This window comes from Oncorhynchus gorbuscha, linkage group LG09 (genome assembly GCF_021184085.1).
Source record: "Oncorhynchus gorbuscha isolate QuinsamMale2020 ecotype Even-year linkage group LG09, OgorEven_v1.0, whole genome shotgun sequence".
Classification (NCBI taxonomy): domain Eukaryota; kingdom Metazoa; phylum Chordata; class Actinopteri; order Salmoniformes; family Salmonidae; genus Oncorhynchus; species Oncorhynchus gorbuscha.
The window spans coordinates 61,442,226-61,452,442 of record NC_060181.1 but is presented as its reverse complement, the minus strand read 5'-3'; positions in this window follow the sequence as shown (position 1 = coordinate 61,452,442).

Sequence of the window (10,217 nt, the reverse complement as noted above, 5' to 3'; positions counted from 1 at the left end):
GCTTGGCATCATGGGAAAATCAAAATAAATCAGCCAAGACCTCAGAAAAAAACAGTGCCCCTCCACAAGTCTGGTTCATCCTTGAGAGCAATTTCCAAACGCCTGAAGGTACCATGTTCATCTGTACAAACAATAGTACGCAACTATAAACACCATGGGACCACACAGCCGTGGAAGGAGATACGTTCTTTGGTGCAAAAAGTGCAAATCAATCCCAGGAAACCAGCAAAGGACCTTGTGAAGATGCTGTATATAGCCTCATACCTGTTATGTAATTTTCTTGTGTTACTTTTTGATTGGATTTTTAAACTTTATTATATTTAGAAAACATTTTACTGTATTGTTGGTTAAGGGCTTGTAAGTAAGCATTTCACGGTAAGGTCTACACCTGTTGTATTCTGCGCATGTGATAAATACAATTGGATTTGATTGTCATGCAAAAGCCTATCGTGACCCTTAATTAACAAACACGTTTAGCATCTCCAGTGGCCTCTTTTATCAACCGTGCAAAGGCGCAAGTCTGCGTAAACCATGCGTGGGATCATTTCCATGCAAAGTGTGAGATATATCAATATAAATGTTTGCTTGTGAGTGTGAGTACATTTAAGCACAGCCACGACCATGTGTAGGCACAGTGCCAAGTGGTGGAATAAGGGAACTGCTTGTCAAGAATGGGAAGAATATGTTGAAAATGTGGGAAATTGTTAGAGTAATATATATATATTTTTTTTGATTTACTTGTATTTCCATTGTGAATTCATGTAACAGCTGTTGACAAGATACATATTTAAGTTGACATCAGTGCTTTTGTTATAATAATAATCCAGATAAAGTAGCCTACAGTCATTTGTTGAATTAGAGGCACACGTTAAAGTGAAACCATTGTAGAAATACTATAAAATACTGCGACAATGGAAATGAAATGAGAGATGCCTGATCGTGCTCTGTTGGAAGATTTGGCACACGCTGCATTTTTCAGTGTGAGAGCATGAGAACAATTGGTATTTATCAACGTTATCTCCTACCAGTGTGCATAAGGTCGTAGGATTGTTTGAAATATCAGACTTTTTCTATGCCTATGAACATTCTAAATTCCATTCATAAGTAGTATTTTAGAATAGTTTCTACGCAATTATGATTGCACACAAGCAGCTTGGACCATTTACATTTAAAAACATTTTTTTAAGTATAATAAATCAATTTAATATACATTATCACAATAAATCCATGAAATACAGTTGAAGACGGAAGTTTACATACACCTTAGCCAAATACATTTAAACTCCGTTTTTCAAAATTCCTGACATTTAATCCGAGTAAAAATTCGGTCAGTTAGGATCACCACTTTATTTTAAGAATGTGAAATGTCAGAATAATAGTAGAGAGAATGATTTATTTCAGCTTTTATTTCTTTCATCACATTCCCAGTGGGTCAGAAGTTTACATGCACTCAATTAGTATTTGGTAGCATTCCCTTAAAATTGTTTAACTTGGGTCAAATGTTTCAGGTAGCCTTCCACAAGCTTCCCACAATCAGTTGGGTGAATTTTGGCAGATTCCTCCTGACAGAGCTCGAGTAACTGAGTCATGTTTGTAGGCCTCCTTGCTCACACACGCTTTTTCAGTTCTGCCCACAAATGTTCAATAGGGCTGAGGTCAGGTCTTTGTGATGGCCACTCCAAATCCTTGACTTTGTTGTCCTTAAGCCATTTTGCCACAACTTTGGAAGTATGCTTGGGGTCATTGTCCATTTGGAAGACCCATTTGCAGCCAAGCTTTAACTTCCCGACTGATGTCTTGAGATGTTGCTTCAATATATCCACATCATTTTCCTACCTTGTGATGCCATCTATTTTGTGAAGTGCACCAGTCCCTCCTGCAGCAAAGCACCCCCACAATATGATGCTGCCACCCCTGTACTTCATGGTTGGGATGGTGTTCTTCGTCTTGCAAGCGTCCCCCTTTTTCCTCCAAACATAACAATAGACATTATGGCCAAACAGTCGTATTTTTGTTTCATCAGACCAGAGAAATGTATGATCTTTGTCCCCATGTGCAGTTGCAAACCGTAGTCTGGCTTTTTATGGTGGGTTTGGAGCAGTGGCTTCTTCCTTGTTGAGCGGCCTTTCAGGTTATGTCGATATAGGACTCGTTTTACTGTGGATATAGATACATTTCTACCGGTTTCCTCCAGCATCTTCACAAGGTCCTTTGCTGTTTTTCTGGGATTGATTTGCAGTTTTTGCACCAAAGAACGCATCTTCTTCCTGAGGGGAGGTTCCAGGTCAATGTGTGGGGTACAGGTTAGTCAAGGTCATTTGTAAAGTGACGATGCATAGATAATATACAGCGAGTAGCATGTAAATAGTTTGGGTGGCCATTTGATTAGTTAAGTTGTTCAGCAGTCTTATGGCATGAAGCTTTTAAGGAGCTTTTTGGTCCTAGACTTGGCGCTCCGGTACAGCTTGCTGTGCGGTAGCAGAGGGAACAGTCTAACAGACTTGGGTGACTGGAGTCTTTGACCATTTTTAGGCCTTCCTCTAGTATACAGGTCCTGGACGGCAGGAAGCATGTTGCCAGTGATGTACTGGGCCGTACACACTACCCTCTGTAGCGCCTTACGGTCAGATGCCAAGCATTTGCCAGACCAGGCGGTGATGAAATCGGGACACTCTCGATGGTGTAGCTGTAGAACTTTCTGAGGGTCTGGGGACCCATGCCTAATCTTTTCAGTCTCCTAAGGGGAAAAGGTGTTGTCGTGCCCTCTTCACAACTGTCTGGGTGTGTTTGGACCATGATAGTTTGTTGGTAATGTGGAAACCAAGGAACTTAAAACTCTCGACCCGCTCCACTTCAGTTCTGTCAATGTTAATGGGGGCCAGTTCAGCCCTCCTTTTCGTATAGGCCACAATCAGCTCATTTTTCTTGCTCACATTGAGAGAGAGGTTGTTGTCCTGGCACAACACTCCCAGTTCTCTGACCTCCTCCCTATAGGCTGTCTCATCGTTGACAGTGATCAGGTCTACTACTGTTGTGTCGTCAGCCAACTTAATGATGGTGTTGGAGTTGTGCTTGGCCACGCAGTCGTGGGTGAACAGGGAGTACAGGAGGGGACTAAGCACGCACCCCTGAGGGACCCCAGGGTTGAGGATCAGTGTGGCAGATGTTGTTGCCTAACCTTACCACCTGGGGGCAGCCCGTCAGGAAGTCCAGGATCCAGTTGCAGAGGGCGGTGTTTAGTCCCAATGTCCTTAGCTTCGTGATGAGCTTTGTTGGCACTATGGTGTTGAACGCTGAGCTGTAGTCAATGAAAAGCATTCTCACATAGGTGTTCCTTTAGTCCAGGTGTGAAAGGGCATCTGTTGGGGCGGTATGGGAATTTGAGTGGGTCTAGGGTTTCTGGCATGATGGTGTTGATGTGACCCATTACCAGCCTTTCAAAGCACATCATGGCTTCCGACGTGAGTGCTACAAGGCGGTAATCATTTAGCCAGGTTACCTTCGCTTTCTTGGCCACAGGGACTATGGTGTCTGTTTGAAACATGTAGGTATTACAGACTTTGCCAGGAAGAGGTTGAAATTGTCAGTGAAGACACTTGCCAGTTGGTCTGCACATACTTTGAGTACACATCCTGGTAATCCATCTGGCCCCATGGCTTTGTGAATGTTGACCTGTTTAAAGGTTTTGCTCACATCGGCTACGGAGAGCGTGATCCCATAGTCGTCCAGAACAGCTGGTGCTCTCATGCATGCTTCAATGTTGCTTGCCTCAAAGCGAGCATAATTTAATAAAAATACAATGTATGCTTGATCCGAAAATGTGGTCGGAGGCTTTGTATGGAGGTTGTGATGCAATTGCAGAGCCTCCGGAGGCAAACTGAGCTCCGTACCTCATCGCCGTGCGCTTCTCAAATTTTGTAACAACGCGGAAGGCTCTGTCTAGCTCCGCATTGACATGATTGGTTGATGGTAGGTGAGGGCGGGAGGTCTTGTATAAACAAAAACTCACTTCCTTGACAACTTCCTTGAAGCTCAAGTATGATTGCCCTGACTTCTGCAGAGGTCATTTTACCGTAAATGCTGCATGGCCAATGCAGATGTCAGATTGACCATTCACTTTTGTATGACAATAACTGGCTGACAAAATTTCATGACTGCCACAGCCTTAGCCACGATACGTCTGGAAATCGCAGAATAGGTGAGGGTGGCCGAGCAGACAGGTTGCAATGTGAGAAAACTCATGTAATCTGAGCATGCAGATCGCAGACTTCAGGATGACAAGATTATGCAGACAATTTGCATATTATTGCTCCCAAAATGTCAACATTTTTGTCATAGTCTAATGTATGCCTAGGAGCTCTTTCAAATCGGGGCCGAGGAAGTTCAGCGTTACTGTGATTGAAATTTAAAGACAATGATCCCGTGTTGGAAAAGACTGGATTCATTGTAAACGTGGCATATGTTGGCTCAATCATAAATTAATTTAACATTTATTATCAGGTATCAAGGTAAGACCCAGATGCAGACCGTTTTCAAGTAACAATGTTTATTACAGCGACAGGGGCAACGGTACAGGACGGCAGGCAGGCTCAGGGTCAGGTCAGGCAGAGGTCGGTAGTACAGAGGTGGGGCAAAGGTACAGGACGGCAGTCAGGGTCAGGGGCAGGCAGAGTGGTCAGGCAGGTGGGTACAGGGTCAGGACAGGCAAGGGTCAAAAACCAGGAGCACGAGAAAAGAGAGACTGGGGAAAAGCAGGAGCTGACACAAAAACGTTGGTTGGCTTGACAAACAAGACGAACTGGCAACAGACAAACAGAGCACACAGGTATAAATACACTGGGGAAGATGGGTGAGACCTGACACATGGAGGGGGGTGGAGACAGTCACAAAGGCAGGTGAAACAGATTACGGTGTGACAATTTATATTGCGCAATCTATAACGTTTCAGAGATACAGATTGAATAGAGCCCTACTAAGAGATTTCACTGTCTTTCAGTTCATCAAGTGGTGGGTCTCCTTCAATTTCTTTGCAATACTTAAGCCAACCTGCTAGCTAATGTAACATTGCTACTGACTCAAGGAAGTCAACGCACATCCACACTGACTAGCGGTGTTAACTAGTTTATTAAATTACTAGCTATCCAACTATGGGAAGACATAAGGTATTGAATCATTTGCACCAGAAAGAGGCCCGCTGATAAGGCCAATCTATTGAGCCATACACTGAGTGTACACAACATTAAATGAAGGACACCTGCTCTTTCCATAACATAGACTGACCAGGTGAATCCAATAATCCCTTATTGATGTTGCTTGTTAAATCCACTTCAATCAGTGTAGATGAAGGGGAGGAGCCCGGGTTAAATAATGATTTTTAAACCTTAAAACAATTGAGACATGGATCGTGTATGTGTGCCATTCAGGGTGAATGGGCAAGATTAAAGATTTCAGTGTCTTTGAACTGGGTGTGGTAGTAGGTGCAAGGTGCATTGGTTTGAGTGTGTCAAAAACTGCAGTGCTGCTAGGTTTTTCACGCTCAACAGTTTCCCCTGTGTATCAAGAATAGTCTACCACACAAAGGACATCCAGCCAACTTGACACAACTGTGGGAATTATTGGCGTCAACATGGGCCAGCATTTTTGTGGAATGCTTTCAACACCTTGTAGAGTCCATGTCGCGACGGACTGAGGCTGTTCTGGGGGCAAAAGGGGGAGAAACTCAATATTAGGATGGGGTTCCTAATGTTTTCTACATAGTGTAGATGTGCAAAGAAGGCAGTGTCTGGTATGCTGATGTTTCAAACATGTAGTCTTGTAGATTGCATTATTCTTATCAAGCGGTGCTTCACTCATATCTCTGCCTTTTTATCTAGATATCTAGACTGCAGAACAGCAGTGGCATGCATTCATGGGGGCCAAGGGAGGCCAGGCTTCCCCCAAAAGAATGTACAAGAAAAAAAGACAAAAACATTGAAAGTAGTGTATCTTTAGTCTCTCTGTGTTTCATAAATGTCTTTCAATTGGCTGACTGTATCTCACCAGATAAAGCCTCGAGCAAACGAAACAGCGCCCATTTGTCTCAGTATGTGTAACCCGTCTACCTGATGCTGTCTGATCAAAAAGAGTACGACATTGTTGCCGCCCGTAGCATTGAATGCAAGGGAAACCAGCAAGTATTTGGCCTCCCTTGATAAAAAAAATAATAATAATAGCCAATCACCGTTGAGCTAAACTGAGTGAGGTCAGCTGTGAATTGTACTGGTGTACCCAAAAGAGTGTCAAGGGAAGGGCTTCACACCAATCACAACACATCAGAATCCAAACTTCATTGACAGAACAAAATTGAATTGTTGCATCATCTCGTTGTGTTGTTGTCCTCTGGTGGCTAGCTAGCTAGCTAAAATTGTCCCTTTCCTAAATTAGCCATGGATGGAGATTTGGACTTGTGGTTTAATTAATTCTCCATGCTGGCCAAGGATTAAAATGCCGATTCTGATCAAACCATAAATTCATACATTGTGCCCCTGTTTTGTGATGAAACAAAGGTGTGGTGGAATTGATTCTGCCACTGTCTCTTTATTGTCTCGGCCTTAGCCCTATATATCACGGTGTCAAGACATTTGAACTAACAAGATATTATAAACCAAACAGCGCAATTATCACAACACAGGTTGTAATATGGATTTTTTCCCCCCCTGGCTTGGCTTCACTGGTGATTTTACCCATGCACCGCTACTGTAGGACAGATGGCCATTATCACTGCCCCCAGTGTGAAACAATCAGGAGAGATAACATGACAATTCACCTGCTGTCGTCTCAAGGGGCTTCTCTTGTTGCGTCATCTACACTGACCTCCATGCCTGCTTGGTTGTCAATGACAAACAGAAAGTGTTTTTTGAATGATTTTAGATTAATGGCTATAAATCAATCTCTGAATGTGCTACCATGATGAAACCACTCTCTCCTGGTGCGCTACGATGTAAGGATTGCAGGCATATGCTTTGTGGCTGTGACTTAGGGTTCAGCCAGGAGTTGATGGACAGTCGGAAGAGCGAATGAAAGTGTAGGAGGGACATCCTAGCTTCAGGTGACTTCAGATTTCACATCCTACGTTACAAAGGCTCAGAAAATATACTCTGTGTCCATGGGAATCAATGCAAGCCATTTCGATCTAAGGTGTCCACAGATCTAATTGTAAATGAAAATGTTGGTTGGAACTGATACCAGAACCACTCAGGTCCCCTAAACAGGGGACTTTACAACTAAGAGGTTTTTAAAATTATTTTTCCACCCACATAACCCGAAAACATACAGACACTTCCAAAGATTGTAACAGTCACAAGCCATTTAAAAAGCATCTGTGTAGATGCTACAAATAGGATATTAGCATTTTTTTAAACTAAAAGGATTTTCAGCACGTACAGTAGAAAACCTGGGGCAAAAGTCATTCCATCAGGTGCAAGTTAAAGGAGTGTCGACAGTATCGTTTCTTTGCAGAAAGGAGTAATCTACCCTTCAGTCAGTGTGAACATGTCCGTTCACAGACTGCGTGAAGACACGCAGTCTGAATAATTTCTTGAAACAACAGTTTTCAAAGAATCGGTTGCATGCACATTTGTGGGAGAAACTAAAAAGGCGACTTGCCTAAAGAGGCAAAAAGCTGCCCCAGAAAGCTCTTGTACCATTTTCTGTTTTGGTCCAATTTGGTGAATCCCCAAAACTGATCGGTCTGTCAATACATGAGCCCATAATAAAGCATTTTAGTCAGCTTGGCAGAGGAAATGTGACCTACACAAACAAAAACACTTGGCATTGCCCCTTGTGATGGCATATTATTTGAGACAGACTGATTCACCACAAGAACTCCAAAATGATGTCATCTGGCCGCCCACCAATGACTTGGAATGCACTGTTCGATATATACAGAGGAAAAAGTTCCAGGCAACCTCCCAGAAAAAGTAATCAGTTTTAAAACACCAACTGAGTATGTTACACAGTTATTTCCTGCATATACCAAATGCACTCTCTGTCCAGACCATCCAAAGCTTAAAAACCCAGTTCAGATAACTAAAAAGGTGTAATCTCTTTCTCTCTCTCCCCCCCTGTCTCTCCTTCAAATGTTTCGCCAAGGACTTGTGTGATGGCCCCACTCTCCATGGATGGACACATGCCTGAGGCTACTGTGGGAAACTGTTTTACTATGCAAGTGTCTACTGTTATGGTTGTGAATGGAAAGGTATCATGTAGTTATGAAAGTTCAATCAGTAAGGCTGGTCTGAATGGATCGTCACTTTTCATTCATCAAATAAACTCATATCGCTTTCTCTCACTCATCAGCATAGCAGGTATGACTATGGTGGTGGTTATAATGTTACCTCATCAGCTTAGTGTCATGTTTCTCCTCCTCCTTTACTATTAGCAAGTGTTTCGGAATGTCATCCACCTATTTAACTTCGGCCTATGAGCATGACACACTAAGTCAATTCCACCACGGTTGCTGATTAACCTATGGGCTCACTCATGCAATAATCACTTCCCTTTCTTTCAACCAATGGGCATGAATCTAGGGGAGTATTTCTATGTCATCTCAAACCTTATCTCCCACTTGATGTGGGTTCCGATGCCAGCTGTCCAGGGCTACCTGTCATCAGCATCTGGCTCTGAGGAGTATTCCTCTGAGACGAGGCCTACCCCAAACTAAGTGCAAACCAGATGGGATGGCGTATCGCTCCATGCTGGTTAAGTGTGCCTTGAATTCGAAATAAATCACAGACCGTGTCACCAGCAAAGCACCCCCACACCATCACACCACCTACTCCATGCTTCATGGTGGAAACCACACATCCGGAGATCATCCTTTCACCTAATCTGCGTCTCACAAATGCACAGAGTAGGTTGGAACCAAAAATGTCAAATTTGGACTTGTCAGTCCAAAGGACAGTTTTCCACCAGTCTAATGTCCATTGCTCGTGTTTCTTGGCCCAAGCAAGTCTCTTCCTCTTATTGGTGTCCTTTGGTAGTGGTTTCTTTGCTGCAATTCGCCCATGATGGTTTTTGCGACTGCACTTAAAGTTCTTGAAATATCCCGTATTGAATGACCTTAAAGTAATGATGGACTGTCGTTTCTCTTTGCTTATTTGAGCTGTTCTGGACTTGGTCTTTTACCAAATGGGGCTATCTTCTGTATACCACCACTACCTTGTCACAACACAACTGATTGGCTCAAATGCATTAAAGAAGGAAAGAAATTCCACAAATTAACATTTAACAAGGCACACCTGTTAATTGAAATGCATTCCAGGTGTCTACCTCATGAAGCTGGATGAGAGAATGCCAAGATGGTGCAAAGCTGTCATGAAGGCAACGGGTGGCTACTTTGATATTTCTCAAATATAAAATACACTTTTTTTGGTTACCACATGATTTCATAAGTGTTATTTCATAGTTTTGATGTCTTCACTGTTATTCTACAATTTAGAAAATATTACAAATAAAGAAAAACCTTTAAATGAGTAGGTGTGTCCCAACTGGTCCTGTATACCTCTCATAATATTTTTCCCTAGTGTTATTAGCCTGCCTCCTCTGTCTCGCTCCATCGTTACTTCATTCCTTCCTGGCTTTCAACAGTTAAATTAAATACGTTTCGATGTCCTTATCTTCATCTTTCTAATGACATCCTTGAATAAGATAGGACTAGAATTAGATGTGGAAGGTCTTCTCTTTACGAAGATTGAATGGTTATGAGTCTGAATGAATAACTGCCATAGCCTACCGCCGTCGTGCGTTCGGTCTTCTTTCAAATTATCCTCTGAGTTATATTATCTGCTGTATTTAACATTCAGCAAAAAAAGGGCTTGCCTCCCTCTTTGAATAGTCTATTGGTATAAGAAATGCAAAAAAAGAAAGCTATTCTAGTCAAGCTTTTCTGTATGGGACTCATAGAGCTAAGGAGCGTTTTTAAGGAGAGAGGCCAGCAGAGCACAGGTGTGTGCATATTGCATAAGAGACATCTATAAATTAGAAGCTTATTATGCATAACCCATCATTAATTAGATAAATATAAGGTGAAGAGTGCTTTGACTAGTGCACTACCTGAAAGAGGTAGGCTAAGACATCGGCCTATATATCAATCTAGAACAGGATGATCTATTTTGGATGCAATTTGAATCATGGAGAGAAAGAGTTGATGGAGAGAGACTGTGAGAGAGTGCTCGCGC